This window comes from Poromitra crassiceps, assembly GCF_964638095.1.
Source record: "Poromitra crassiceps genome assembly, chromosome: 3".
NCBI lineage: Eukaryota > Metazoa > Chordata > Actinopteri > Beryciformes > Melamphaidae > Poromitra > Poromitra crassiceps.
This window is the reverse complement of record NC_139625.1, coordinates 17,219,989-17,235,872: the sequence shown is the minus strand read 5'-3', so window position 1 is coordinate 17,235,872 and position 15,884 is coordinate 17,219,989. Positions and strand designations below refer to the sequence as shown.

The 15,884-nt window shown below is 44.5% G+C and overlaps 1 protein-coding gene across 1 annotated transcript in view; it reads left to right on the top strand.

Moving 5' to 3' along the window:
- LOC310772941 (interleukin-1 receptor accessory protein-like 1) overlaps positions 1-15,884 on the top strand; it is a gene marked incomplete at both ends in the record, with an annotated part of 502,589 nt that overhangs the window by 296,300 nt on the left and 190,405 nt on the right. The gene's annotated exons all lie outside the window — the stretch shown is intronic.

The window sequence follows — 15,884 nt, the reverse complement described above, 5'->3', positions numbered from 1 at the left end:
CTGGAGAATGGGAGACGCAGCTGATGGAGGACAGCGATGCACTGTTCTGCATAGGTGTTTGTCTGCTCAACAATGAGCAGCAGCAGCTCCTCGCAGAGGTAGAGCTCCAGGAAGTCGACAGGCTGGTCGGACTGGAGTGATGCCGCGTTGCTGGGACCTGCCACTCCAGTGAACGGCAAGCTCTTGGGGCTCCAGTCACCCGTTTCCCGCCAGCTTGGAGGATCCTCCTGATGACGAGTCTTGCCAGCTGAATAAAAATAAAATAAAATAAAAATAATATGAAATAAAAGGTTTTTCTTCAGACAATTGTGATATGTAAACAAGCTGTCTTTTTGACAAAATCCAATAATTAGAAGCCTTGTGTTGACAAAAATAAACTGAATAAAAAAGGTTCCCACCTCTTTTGCGCCCAACTGCACTTGAAGAAGAAGGTGGTGGTGGTGGTGGTGGATCCTCCGACTCTTCTGTCGTAAAAGTGAATTTATAAAAATATGAAATTGAAATTTCTTGAAGGAAAAAAGTTTATGTTTTCATTCACTATCAGATTGAATTGGAATTCTAAAATGGCCTTTATCTCACCTTCATCACTGGACTCCAAACGTGCAAGACGTGGGAAGCTGGAGGAAGCCCCTTGCTCTTCGTCATCGTCATCCTCAGAGTTGTCCTCCAACTCTGAAATTGTATATTTTACATGGTATTAGAATAGGCTAAATAATTCAGGATTGTTATTCTTACCAAGCTTTTTTCTCCTGCTTCTTTTTAGACACAGTATGTTTAGCTATAAGTTTACATATGTTCTGTTTGTCCTGAAATGTAGATTTAGCTGTATACCTGACGCATGAATTTCCTGCAAAGGATCAATAATAACGTATCTATATCTAGGTTCTTACCTCTAGAAGACGACGCCACTGGGAACTCAGGGGTCTCCTCCTCCTCATCTGTAGCCAAAGTGAGAGTTTATAAAAATATGATATATATGATTGAAGGAAAAAAGTGTTTTCAATAGCAGATGATCGTAAATCGATCTCACCATCGCTGGAGTCCAAAAACGCACAACTCTTATGTGCAGGCGGTCGCCAGTCTGAATCCCTGGTGTCGTCGTGTTCAGACGAAGAGACCGGCTCGTCGGAGTCTGTCTCCGGGAGTCTTCTCGACTGAACAGCGCGATTCAGGGCTTGCTGTAACGTGAGCTGCCCAGCTGCAGGCTGGGGACGCTTCCGCCTGGGCATCCCTACCAGCTAACTCTAGACTAGCTCTAGACTAGCGTTAAAACTAGCCAACTAAACACACACACACACACACACACACACACACACACACACAGAGACAGACACAGACAGACAGAGACGCACAAACACGTTTTTTTTTTTTTTTTTGAAAACACACACTACACTAACTAATTACTAATACTATACGCTAACGCTACTACTGCTGCCTGCTAAACTAATCGACCTAACGCTATCACAAACACTCACACACACACGCGGCCCTCACACACACCTCAACTACACCAAGCACTCACCTCAAATACACCCAAGCACTCAACACTCACCACAATCTCACAAACTAATCTATCTGATGCTATCTATCTATCTATCTATCTATCTATCTATCTATCTATCTACCTATCTGATCTAAATCTACCGCTAATAACTATATGCTAATGCTCAATGCTAATTCTCAATGCTAATGTTCGCTAAATGCTATCGTATGCTTACCGTATGCTATCACCCAAGGACTGAAGCGATCTCACAAACTCCAGACAAAGGAGTCGGGGGAGGGAGGCGCGCTTTGATCGCGTCGATTTTTTAAGGTGGCGCCGTGAGATCCATTGAAGGAAATTATGTTGACAGACTGCGTACGACCTTAAACTGCACAAATATGGAAAAATATTAATTTTGAGTTATTGACGCCATATGGCGTCGCTGGCACTCAATGTGTTAAGGCATTACTAGCTGCACCTGGTGTGTGGGAGAGTGTTAAGACATTACTAGCTGCACCTGGTGTTTGGGAGAGTGTTAAGGCATTACTAGCTGCACCTGGTGTTTGGGAGAGTGTTAAGACATTACTAGCTGCACCTGGTGTTTGAGCTGAGTGTTAAGGCATTACTAGCTGCACCTGGTGTGTGGGAGAGTGTTAAAGTCCCTGGAAACCGAAAATAAGTAATCAAAATTAAGAATTTTGAGTTAATCACACCACAGGAACATTATGTTAATAAGCCACCAGCCAAATTTGAACGATGATGAACGTTGCAAACAAAAGTTTATCAATTTAGGTTTGAAAGTCATGGAGAAACTAGGCAGAATGATCCCCTCATGCTCCCTGGTGGATTGTCTGGGCGTGTCCATTGAACCAGCTCCCAAATTGCAGGGGGAGAGGTGGGGTGGAGGTAGAGCGCTGCAAGCCCGAGGGTACCCTCGCCTCGCGGGCCCCGGGCCTGGCCAATACGGGCTGGGGCCGGGCTTTTTGTTTTATGAATAGCTCCGAGCTGTTTCAATAATTAAATAAAACAAGTTGTATTACTCACTTAATTTTACACAGCAGAGTGAGACAAAGAGGAGGAGGAGCGGAGCACACAGACGCTCACACACACACACACACACACACACACACACACACACACTCACACCGTGATGTCTTAGTCTGCCACTCCACATTCTCTCTCTCTCTCTCTCTCTCTCTCTCTCTCTCTCTCTCGACATGTCTGGATTGATAGGCTACGGTAGCGTACGCGTGTGTGAGAGAGGGGGAGAGAGACAGAGAGCTGCCATGGCTGTCTTTAGAGTTTAGGCAACAGTCTCACACAGACAATTGTAAAATAGCAACGTTTTGGACCAACGAGTTTAGAGCCTCTCCGCAGCCAGCCTTTGTGTTGACGCAATGCGTAGTTAGCTAGCTGCAAAAAGGTGTGGGACCACTAGAACTCTGTAAGAGAGATGGAGGCAGAATGAGCGGGTTGCGCGCGTGTACAAAGGTTTTATAGAACGGACCGAGCTTATGACGTGATAAGATTTTTCATTTGAGCACGTCGGGCACTGCTCTCTTCAATGCGGAAGTGGAAATCCAGCCCTTTATTATTTAAAGCGATTTTGGGGGTTTGGGTTGAAACTAATGTCTCCTACTTTCTGAGGCACCCAATTACTCACATAAGACCCTAAATAACATAGTTAGAAGGTTTTTGTGGATTTTGGTTTCCAGGGACTTTAAGACATTACTAGCTGGCTGCACCTGGTGTGTGGGAGAGTGTTAAGGCATTACTAGCTGCACCTGGTGTTTGGGAGAGTGTTAAGGCATTACTAGCTGCACCTGGTGTTTGGGAGAGTGTGCAAAATGGTGCATCTCAAATATCCCTGCTGGCGCTGTAGATTTCCTGCCTACCAACACGAGGGTGGCAGGTCCGAGCCCCCGTGTTACCTCCGCCTTGGTCGGGCGTCCATACAGGCACGATTGGCCGTGTCTGCGGGTGGGAAGACGGATTAAGGGTATGTGTCCTGGCTGCTCCACTAGTGCAGTCCTCTGGTCGGTCGGAGTGCCTGTTTGGGGGGGGGGGGAGGGCAACTGGGGGTGATAGCGTGATCCTCCCACGTGCTACGTCCTGCCGGTGAACCTCCTCGCTGTCAGGTGAAAAGAAGCGGCGGGTGACTGCACATGTACTGTATAGGACAGGCTATCGGAGGAAGCATGTGCTCGGCTATAACTCCTTAGATCGGCGGAGGGGGTGGAGAAAATCCCTTCTGGCATTTTTTTGACATGTAAATGCAGACGGTCACACTGTATATTGCCTTTTGGTTGAACCTGGGAGCGTCTCTCTCTAAGCGCTAAGCACTTGACAGACACTTCTGCTTGACAGATACCAGAGACACCTTTAAAAGCCGCAGGTAAATGAAGGGACAGCGAGGGATTGACAGTACAAAGCGAGGCCAGGGAGTGGTAGACGAGACGAATAGGAGGTCCTTGAGCAAAGTAGTTAAAAGGCCTCCCTGTTCCACTCGCATGATTGGCTGCTTCAAACGCTGCACCGCGAAGGATCAATTAGCATTTTGCTCGCTCCGTCCGCCACACTTTTGGCGATTTTCTAATTTTCTAATTTTCTTTTCTGCTTTTCTTTCCTCTTTCAGAGGGGCAAGGGGTGTGAGCGACTGACTGGCAGGTAGAAAGACTCAGAGAAACACAGATATATATACAAACAGAAAGGGCTGCTTCTCATAGAAAAAGGTAGACCTCCTTCTGTCTATCAGTCAGTTTGTCCTCTTCCTCGAGACTCAGTTCTCAGTCTCTATCCGCGCCTTGCTCAACAAGAGCCGGACAACTTTCTCGTTGTTAAAACTGTCTGGAAACAATCCGAGCAATCTAGTAAGAGAGTGGTGCCAAAATGCATGACTCAGTAGCCAATGAATAGCCAGGAAGGGGGCTGGCGCTACTTTTGAATGCATAAAATAAAGCTGATAATATACAATTTGATTCTTTAAACGTCTGACCTTTTCAAAGTGCATCACAAACGGTCCATTTTGCTGGAACTCGACACTGCTGCTTAATCCAGAACCTTACTTCCTTCCTTACTTCTATTATATGGCTCTGGAAACAATTAGAGAGCTAACAATCCAGAGTGGTTAGGGCGGCCCTTCATGCAGAAGGGGCGGTGAAAACGGAATCGAATAGTGTAACGTTGCTGTAACGTTGCTGTAACGTTGGACATCCATTTTCAATGTTTTAAAAAAGCTCTCTTCGTGTTACAAATTGATGCGCTGTATCTCCAGTTTGTTTCACTACGGAGGATAACGAGCACAGAGCGTCATTTCCGGTAACTTGATAAAGGGGCGTAGGTTTGTCAGCTCGTTCAAACTGCTATTTTTGACGAGAAGTTCCCAGGTGGAGATCTCCAGATTGTCTGGAAGCTGTGACTACCTTTCTGTCTATCTTGTCAGTTTCTGCTCTTCCTCCAATTTACGTCTCCTTCTCTTCCTGTCTCTCTTCTTCTCCTCTCCCTCTCTCTATCTCAATGCCGGTGCATCTTATCATAGTCTGGTTTGCTTTCATAATGTTCCCACAAACCTTAATGAAAGAAACACCCGCGTAGAATCAGATGCATCCAGGTCACTTGTAACTCATTTTTCCCCTTAAGGTAATCTGCAGATCCGCTGCCATCACTCACACTGGCTAGCTCTGATTAGCTGTCTGCTTCAATGCTGTTTTTATGCTTGAAAACAAGAGGCGGAGCAAGATAATGCTCTTGACATGAACGCTTTAGTAGGGAAGAGCATCCCATCCCTCCATCATTGAGACACTGTGCATTCTCCCCCTTTGCCCAAATGAAATGCTGGTGTCAGCTTGGGCCACTGGTGGGAAATCTAATCCACACACAGGAAGTAACAAATCTCATCTAAATCCACACACAGGAAGTGACAAATCTCATCTAAATCCACACACAGGAAGTGACAAATCTCATCTAAATCCACACACAGGAAGTGACAAATCTCATCTAATCCACACACAGGAAGTGACAAATCTCATCTAATCCACACACAGGAAGTGACAAATCTCATCTAATCCACACACAGGAAGTGACAAATCTCATCTAATCCACACACAGGAAGTGACAAATCTCATCTAATCCACACACAGGAAGTGACAAATCTCATCTAAATCCACACACAGGAAGTGACAAATCTCATCTAATCCACACACAGGAAGTGACAAATCTCATCTAATCCACACACAGGAAGTGACAAATCTCATCTAAATCCACACACAGGAAGTGACAAATCTCATCTAATCCACACACAGGAAAAGTGACAAATCTCATCTAATCCACACACAGGAAGTGACAAATCTCATCTAATCCACACACAGGAAGTGACAAATCTCATCTAATCCACACACAGGAAGTGACAAATCTCATCTAATCCACACACAGGAAGTGACAAATCTCATCTAAATCCACACACAGGAAGTGACAAATCTCATCTAATCCACACACAGGAAGTGACAAATCTCATCTAATCCACACACAGGAAGTGACAAATCTCATCTAATCCACACACAGGAAGTGACAAATAAAAATGTAAGAGCGAGATACAGAACTGTCCCCTAAACAGTAGTGAGTGAGAAAGCTGAACTGAACCGGCTGCCATTCTTCTACCATCTCCACCTCCACCAGCCAGCTAACCACAGAAGAAAACATTTGAGTTCAAGTTTACTGACGGGATATAATTAATTCCTTCAAATGTTCATTCCAAATGTTTATAGTCAGTTTTAATGCAAGTCTGCTACATCAGTGTTTATCCTATAATAAGAATGCAAAGTCTCTGTGTGTGAGTAAGCAAATTGTGTTCGGCCACAGCTATGCCATTTTACGTGCGATCGCGCGGAATATTTGCTCCGCCACAGCTATGCCATTTTACGTGCGATCGCGCCGAATCTTTCAGGAAATGTAAAGAGCACCCCTGCGGGTGACCTAACATAGCCGGATTTTTAATTGGGTAATTAGGGACGATTAGTGGCCGAATTTGCAATGGCTGCGCAGATTTAATGGGCGAACTTGCGATGCTGCGCAATGGCTGCGTAGCCTCCACAGTTAATGCTGTAAAGTTACATCAATAAACCACTTGAAGCTTCTTGGAATTTTTGTTTATTTGACAAGAATGAAAACAGTTCAAAGTTTCATAAATATATCAGGGCTCAAAGAGCAGCTCACTCAGTCAAATTTGGAATTGTATTGATGGCATACAGTAGGGGTCATTGCATTTGCGTTTGTGCTGAGTATTGAAATATTAGTACCACTTCCTAATATGGAGTTGTATCACTTTTGTAGGTATAGGAAGATGAATTCAGCCAGGTTTGACCTGCATACAGTACAGCTGATTAGCCTATTTCATGGAAGAAGCAGGTGGTTCTGATATTTAGTAACTCAGTTCTTCTGCACAAAACAGCAATAATCACCAGCGGACAGCTTCTAAATCCCCAGGCTGTGAAGTGGTGTGCTGCCCTCCTATGTGTCTCTGTGATAGTGTAACCTGTGTGTGCAGTGTAGTTGTGTCTATGGTGTCCCATTGTATTAGTGGCGTGTGTGTGTGTGTGTGTGTGTGTGTGTGTGTGTGTGTGTGTGTGTGTGTGTGTGTGTGTGTGTGTGTGTGTGTGTGCGTGCGTGCGTGCGTGCGTGCGTGCGTGCGTGTGTGTGTCTGTTGTGACTATGGATTGGCCCAGTTTAGAAGACCCAGAGGTATGACTCATCAACTAATACTGCAGGAGGCGAAGGGGGAGTGTGTGTGTGTGTGTGTGTGTGTGTGTGTGTGCGCGCGTGTGTGTGTGTCCGTCCTGAGTCGTCACAGTGCTGACAGGTGTATGGTTTCTCCTTCTGCCTTTATTGACAAAGGCGTCAGAGGCAACTACACTCTGTTGATGCTCAGAGCAGGTTCACTGACCCTCCACACTTTAAGACTGATGCTGAATCTGATGCGAGCCGCTTTGCGAATGAGTAGCACGCTAATGTGTTATGCTACATGCCTGCTACCAGGTAGGCCATTAAAAAACTATCATTCACTTTAATTCCTGAGCTCACTGTTTGCTCTGCTAAAGCTAACGCTTCATAATTCACCATTAAAAACCATTTTCATTAGCGCCACCGTAAAACTCCATTAAGCATAATGTATTCTCAAGCATAATGTATTCCAATTACTGTTACTATTTTTACATATTGTTTTAAACATTTCATTTTCCCATTGAAGTCCACTCACCTGACATGTACTGTGCACTCTACTAGTTCCAAAATAAAAATTTACAAAATAGAATCATACAACAACAATAATAACAACTTACCCAGAATGTAATAATGACATTTTACCATCAGTTTTTAACACGGCTTCACTGCTCCCCGGCCTTTACAGGTCTTCTCTGACTATCTTGGATTTCAGCCCATGGTCACCTCACAGCACCATACGGGCCAAACTCCTGTGACATTGATGTGGTCCTTTCAATGCTACATCCCCACTTCCCCAGTCGTATTTACCATTTTGTTGAGTCATATACAGTACATACATACACATAAACATACATCTACATGTCTGTCAGCTGAGAGAAAACTGGAGTCGTATCGTAAGACGTGCCTCTTTACAGATTTGGGCTGATATGAATCTAATGATGCATTAATATGGCTTATGCTGTATTGATTTTTCCTAATGCTGTATTGATTTTTCAATCAATACAATCAATTGATTTTTCCTTATGCTGTATTGATTTTTCCTTGTCAAACAGAATGTCTAGGAGGCGTGTTTGGACAGGCTGTCATGATTTTTAGCCAAACTTGGCCTTTACCAGCTAATGTGATTGTTTCATTTTCTACAGATGGTGGATAATGTCAGCTAAGTCTCAGTCACCATTTTATTGATTGGTTGATTGATTGATTGATCAGCGCTGTTTAGTCAAGTCAAGTCAAAGTTTATTTATATAGCACATTTACACAAGCGTGGTTGACCAAAGTGTTGAACAGGTTACAAATAGCCTATATACTCAAATAGACAGATATAGTTAGTAACAAACAGCAATAATAAAGAGAACAATAAATATAATAAAAAGAAAGAGAACAATATACATAATAAAAGAGTTAGACACAATAAAAAGGGGGGGGGGGAGGTGTCAAGCTCACTTTGTATCGCACCATGCATTTGATTGGATTGTGTTCCGATCGATGGAAACAACATAGAACTCTGTGAAAAATCAAACCTTCAAACCAGCTTCAGATTTCATTTAAAGCCCCAATCAGTCACTTTTTCACCTTAATATAACAGCTTTTTAGTCATTGAAGATGGTAGAGTGACTTCATCACGTGGTGAGTCCCCGATGTCACAACATGTACATAGAGCTTTCTGCCGCTGTGTTTCGTTGACTTTGAACGGCGATATCGATACCGATACTATTGCACCCAGAGTGGCGCAGTTTCTCCAGGGGACAGGGCAGCTTAACCTTGTGTCATTCAAGGCCCACTTCTAATTGTAAAAACATTTCCCAGAACCACCTTCCCAAATAAATGATAGGCTGACATTCCGATATCTTGATGTGAGAGGTCCTCCGTGGCCCACTAGATGGCACTCTGAGGCCCACCAGTGGGCCACGGCCCAGTGGTTGAGGAACACTGATCTAAGATACATTTGACAACAAAATTGCAATGTGTTGTGAATCCACATATAGACACTACAAATATATCATGGAAGCAGGGAAAAAATCAAGCATACACCTCGCAGCTCGGATCGTATCATACTTCAAATCAAAATGGATTGTCAAGATACTTATGGACGGGGGACAAGTGAGATGAGGTCTTTACTGAATATTTTAAAGGATGTGTATGCCGGCAACGCAAGCTAACATTTTGTGTAAATGTGACAGTCCAGCATGGATTTAGATACAGCCTCGATACCCATTTAATGCCAGCTGTAAATTGGGCCATAGGCTGCCCAGGTGCATTCAAGTAAAAGCAATGATCCTTGACTAATGTCAAATCCACTCCAGCCATGAAGGAGAAATGTAGGGGGAGGAGATGGATTGAAGAAAGACTTTCGATACTGACACAATTAGTTTTGAGTTTAATTCAATTAATTTAACATAGGGGGGGGGGGAATAGAGAGGCAAGGAAACCACACAAACTGGGCGTGTGAGGAAAACAACACCCAGATGGGCGAATAACATCCCGTCCCAAAAGAGAGAGAGAAATAATACTGTTGATAATGAACAATGACACAAATTATATCAAAAATCCTCAAGAGAACGGTCCCACTGCGAAAGGGCGTGGAATTCAATTTTCAAAATGTGTCAACGTAAACAGGTCTCTCCCAAAGCTAGACACAGGAGAACCAATACTTAAATCTGTGAAAACTTGAGTGGGGGCTGAGGAGGCGGGGTCGATGATCAACAGTGACCAGAAATCTGCCCTAAACTGGAGCAAAAGAAGTCCGAACCAAAAGCATCCATACTGTACAGACTAGTCCTCACAGAGCCCGTCTTCAGGCAGCTGGAGTGAGGGCACGCGCTATATTAAGACCTCAATCTGTTTTGTTCAGACGGAAGTGACTGACTCATCAGCTGAAAGGCAGAAGTGACCAACCTGAATGCACAGATGGCACACACCGACGTACGTCTTCATATCGTGTCAGGGTTGATTTTATTACCTCTGCCACAGAGTTGGCCTGGGAGGTTATGTTTTCTCCCGTCTCTCTCTCTCTCTGTCTGTCTGTCTGTCTGTCTGTCTGTCTGTCTGTCTGTCTGTCTGTCTGTCTGTCTGCTTGTGTGTCTGTCTGTCTGTCTGTCTGTCTGTCTGTCTGTCTGTCTGTCTGTCTGCTTGTGTGTCTGTCTGTCTGTCTGTCTGTCTGTCTGTCTGTCTGTCTGTCTGCTTGTGTGTCTGTCTGTCTGTCTGTCTGCTTGTGTGTCTGTCTGCCTGTCTGTCTGTCTGTCTGCATGTCTGTCTGCCTGTCTGTCTGTCTGTCTGTCTGCTTGTGTGTCTGTCTGTCTGTCTGTCTGTCTGCTTGTGTGTCTGTCTGTCTGTCTGTCTGCTTGTGTGTCTGTCTGTCTGTCTGTCTGTCTGTCTGTCTATCTGTCTGTCTGCTTGTATGTATGTCTGTCTGTCTGTCTGTCAAATAATAGCTACAGCAGTTGCTGCAGCTAAAGGGGATCCTAATAAACTAAAATAAACTAAAATAACGAAACAAAACTAAATATCTCAAAAAGTTATGAATGGATTTGCACGAAATTTGGTAGAAAAGCAGGTCATGGGCCAACTTAGAAGTGAATAACTTTCCACGCCCACTGGCCAAAGGGGGCGTGGCAATTGGCATGTTCAATCACAAAAAGGCGTCTTGAGGAAGGGCCAGTGTGGCCCGAAACGTCACGCTGTGTGCATAATTAAATAAAGAAACCTAACGGGAGCTCCTCTGGTGTGCGGACCATTATTTTTTCACAATCACAAAAAGGCACCTACCTAACTTCCAAACGGCTTCACGTAACGCCACAAAACTTTGTAGAAAGGCTGGTCATGGGCCAAGGACCAACTGAACTTCCCACGACCGATGGCCGAAAGGAGGCGTGGCCAATCACAAAAAGGCACCTAAACGGTTTCACGTATCACTGTGCCGTGGCGGAGGTATTTACTCTACTGAGTTTCCTCTATTTGTGTGTGTGTGTGTGTGTGTGTGTGTGTGGGGGGGGCCATAATGTACCTATGCTTATCCAACTGCTGTCCATCCGCCAGCCACTCTGCTCTCAGCCCACATGTTGAAGAGAATAGCAATGTGTGTAAAGGTCCTGGAGCAGTGAGTTTTGAGCGTATGCAGCATGCATGTCATCTCTGGCTTACAGATCACGTAGTGTAGCGCACACAGAGAAGGGACGAGATGGGATAAGGACAAAGGGTCACGCTTGGTTCACACCAGAAGCATCTCAGAAGCAGCGCCTCACGGAAGCATCGAGCAGGCGCCTTAATGCCATTCCCACCAGAAGCACTCTGTTCTGCTCCGCGCCTCGCTCTGTTTTGCCCCGCGCCGGTCACAACTTGTACTGACTTCACGATTTCAGACGGCAGCCCGTCTTTATTGTCACACGAACACACTACAACACATGCATGCGGCCACAACACACACTCATGCTGACGTTGGCCGGTGAAATATGTCCTCTGCATTTGACCCATCCAGGCTTGTCCTTTCCTCCAGGGGGCAGGCCAGGAGCAGTGGTCGCTTTTTCTTTCCAGCGCCCGGGGACCATCATTGGACCATCATTGGACCAACTTCAGATGTCGTCGTCACTGGTCGGATGACGATCTTCTGCATGTTTTTAGTGGGGGGTTATGTACGGAGGAACCCCCTGGGGCGTACGGGGAGAACATGCAAACTCCACACAGAAAGGCCCTTTCGACGAGATAGCCCACCTGGGCAGTAGGCACTGAAGATATGGGGGGGGGTCACAACTCCAGCGCCCACAGCGTCCCAGGCGAGAATCGAACCCAGGACCTTCTAGCTGTGAGGCGACAGCGCTACCGACTGCGCCACCGTACCCATGCTTGGCTGCATGAAGTCTTGCGTCACGCGTCAAAAATAGACCCGACCGCCGAAACTCTCGCTGCACGCGTCGCGAGGCAACAAGCTGCGGTCGATGTGATCCGTCTCCCCTGTTAAATGAAACTGCCTCCCCGAGGCATTGCTTCAGCGGTGCTTCAGCGCGGGAAATGCGTCTGGTGTGTTTGGGCTGTTAGAGGAGAGGGACAAGCCTCCGGAGGCCAGCGACTTTATATCTATCAGCCATGGGTGTTGGTTTCATATTGCAATATAATGGTATTGGTTCAGCCCACTTAATGAGTCACATCATTCCTTATGTCCGAATGTCGTTCCCGTGGAATTAAACGATTGGAAGGAATTGTTGAATTAATGAGCAGCTCTTATACTGCCATGGCCTTAAGCGTGGAGCAAAGAGTGTGTAACTAATTCTCGGGAAGGTTTGGCCAATCACGTCCCGCCCACTCTCGGAAGCTGCAATGTCATGTTGTAAGCTTGGAATTCGAATAGTCTGCCTCAATGTCGTTTCATCAAAATGGCGTTATCCACATATGCATGCAATCATGCATACACATTATGCACGACCAGGTTACTTTATGCTTGTGTGATGTTATCAGAGCTGAGGACTCCAGTCACAATTTGCTTGAGACTTGACTTGGGTTCTGGTGACTGGGGACTTGTTCTTTCATGACGTGAAAAGTTGTCTAAAGTCTTGACTTGAGATCTTGTGTTTGTGTGAATGACTTGAAAGTTATGCGGTTTTTTTCCCAGCAGACTGGATTTAAATTCTGTTTTCTGAGTTTGTAATGGTTTGGAATAATTGAATTTATTGAAACTGATTATAGAAATCAGACTCACGGTGCTCTTAAAAGTCCTAGATTTTTGTTTTTGTTTTATTCAAGATATTGAATTGATACTGGATGCTCTTTGTTTCGTTGTGACTTGACTGAGTGCTCTACATTTAGACTTGACATTATAGACATGGACCTATCTGCATTTTGTGGCTACATATTTAAAAAGATAGATAGTACATAACTAACTGTTTTGACAGCTGGCCCGTCAAATGTGTGATGCTCACTCACTATCTTAGAACTGCACTCTGCCCAGATAGAACTTTACAAGTCTTAAGTTCACCAGATATATGATATAGCTCCACTTGCACATCCATATGGATGAATCTTCCTTCCTTTCGGAGAAATTGACTTAATCTGTATTCGCTCCGTCCCTGTTTATCATTCCCCCCTCACAGATACATTTGCATAGATTACCATTAAGATGTCAGCTTTTGGGTTGCTCCTCAGGTAGGCCATGAATCCTAAAGACTGCACGCTTCTTCAAAGCCTTCTGACTGACCATCTAACATAGCTCCCGGGCTTGACTGCTTTGTTCTGCTTTGGGTTATTTTTGGGTCTCATTTTTTGGAATGTAAGTTTGCCTGTCCTACTTACGGCATTCCCCAAAGTGAACTTGAGGCCTCTTCAGCCTGATCCAGATTTCTCTCTCTCTCTCTCTCTCTCTCTCTCTCTCTCTCTCTCTCTCTCTCTCTCTCTCTCTCTCTCTCTGACTCTCAGCCATCTGTTATCTGTTCATGCTTGTGGCATCTCCCTCCCTGTCTTCCCTCCCTGCCATATTTCACTCTTCTCATCTCATTTTTCCCGACATATTTTCTCCTTTTTCTCGCTATTTCTGGGTCTCTGTTCTCTTGCGGAAGTTGCCTTCACTGCCTTAAGTTTTAATAATTAACTTTCTATTCTCTTTTGATCTATCTGTCTGTCTGTCTGTCTGTCTGTCTGTCTGTCTGTCTGTCTGTCTATCTATCTAGTGCCAATTCAAGCGCCAAGTCAAGGTCACTGCCACTCTATCATATCGATCATGCTTTTATAAGACCAGGGACCATGATGGAAATACGTGTTTACGCTTTTTCATGTCATCCCTTGGATTTTGTCATTCTTTATCCAAATTGAAAAAACGGTGGAGCTACTAGGAGTATTTTTATATAGCAATATTTAATGCGAAGTAATATATCTGTGTACAGGCAGTTACAAATCAGAATATATCTTCAAAGTAATACGGGCAGACAAAACGCAACGCGTTTCAACCACGTAGGTCTTCCTCAGGCAATGTTAGCTGGGCGTCGGCCGCCGCACCTGTGTAATTCTTTATCCAAAATAAAATCAATCAATCAATCATTCACTATCTATCTATCTCTATCTATCTATCTATCTATCTATCTATCTATCTATCTATCTATCTATCTATCTATCTGTCTGTCTGTCTGTCTGTCTGTCTGTCTGTCTATCTATCTTATAATCAATAACTTTCAATCAATTCTTTACAGACTTTTCTCTCTCTGGAAGAGGTCCATTATATCATCTTTGCTTTCTAGATGTATCCTGGTGTAAAGCTTAGGACATACTCCAGGAAGGCAGCGCGAGGTGGAACTCCGCAAACCGGGAGCGCACTCCCCGCTCGGGCCGAGGTGTTCATACTCAGAGTGCTGCTCAGAGCACCGCTGTTTACATAGCACAGTGAATAAAGAATAATAAAGTCAATGAAACTCAATTAAAAGTCAATGGAATGCCATTATGTTCAGTAGACTGCGGTTTCACTCTCAAACGATTGTATCAGCACATGAATAGAATCGCCAATCCTGTTTTTATTGAATATAAATAGGCCTAGATCTGTCTCAACACAGCACATTACTCGAAATGACTAAAAACTAACAGTTAGAAATCAAAGTTTACCACATGGGTCAAGAAATGTGGTCAAAACATGGCTCAGTGTAGCCTACTTACTTCTTCATTTCATTTATCTTCCTGTGTCTCCCATGGATCTATTGTCTCCCTGCAAAGCGGAGCAGAGCGGCGCGGGGTGCTGCTAGAAAAATCTGGTGACACGCGTTTACGGCTGCGGTGGCCTCGCCCCCACCGCGATTACGTCATGTTGGCCACACGGCCCTCGCGGTTGGAAGCGCGCGTGGAGTATGTCTCGCCCCTGATGGTATCTCGCCTTTATCATCTGATGTCTGGAGCACATGAATGAATGTGTTTAGAGAGAGTGACGTCTAGTCTGATGTCTGAAGTACATGAGGGAATGTGTTTACAGAGAGAGTGATGTCTAGTCTGATGTCTGGAGCACATGAATTAATGTGTTTAGAGAGAGTGATGTCTAGTCTGATGTCTGGAGTACATGAATGAATGTGTTTACAGAGAGTGATGTCTAGTCTGATGTCTGGAGTACATGAATGAATGTGTTTACAGAGAGTGATGTCTAGTCTGATGTCTGGAGTACATGAATGAATGTGTTTACAGAGAGTGATGTCTAGTCTGATGTCTGAAGTACATGAGGGAATGTGTTTACAGAGAGAGTGATGTCTAGTCTGATGTCTGAAGTACATGAGGGAATGTGTTTACAGAGAGAGTGATGTCTAGTCTGATGTCTGGAGCACATGAGGGAATGTGTTTACAGAGAGTGATGTCTAGTCTGATGTCTGGAGTACATGAATTAATGTGTTTAGAGAGAGTGATGTCTAGTCTGATGTCTGGAGTACATGAATGAATGTGTTTACAGAGAGTGATGTCTAGTCTGATGTCTGGAGTACATGAATGAATGTGTTTACAGAGAGTGATGTCTAGTCTGATGTCTGGAGTACATGAATGAATGTGTTTACAGAGAGTGATGTCTAGTCTGATGTCTGGAGTACATGAATGAATATGTTTACAGAGAGGGACGTCTAGTCTGATGTCTGAAGTACATTAATTAATGTGTTTAGAGAGAGTGATGTCTAGTCTGATGTCTGGAGTACATGAATGAATGTGTTTAGAGAGAGTGATGTCTAGTCTGATGTCTGAAGTA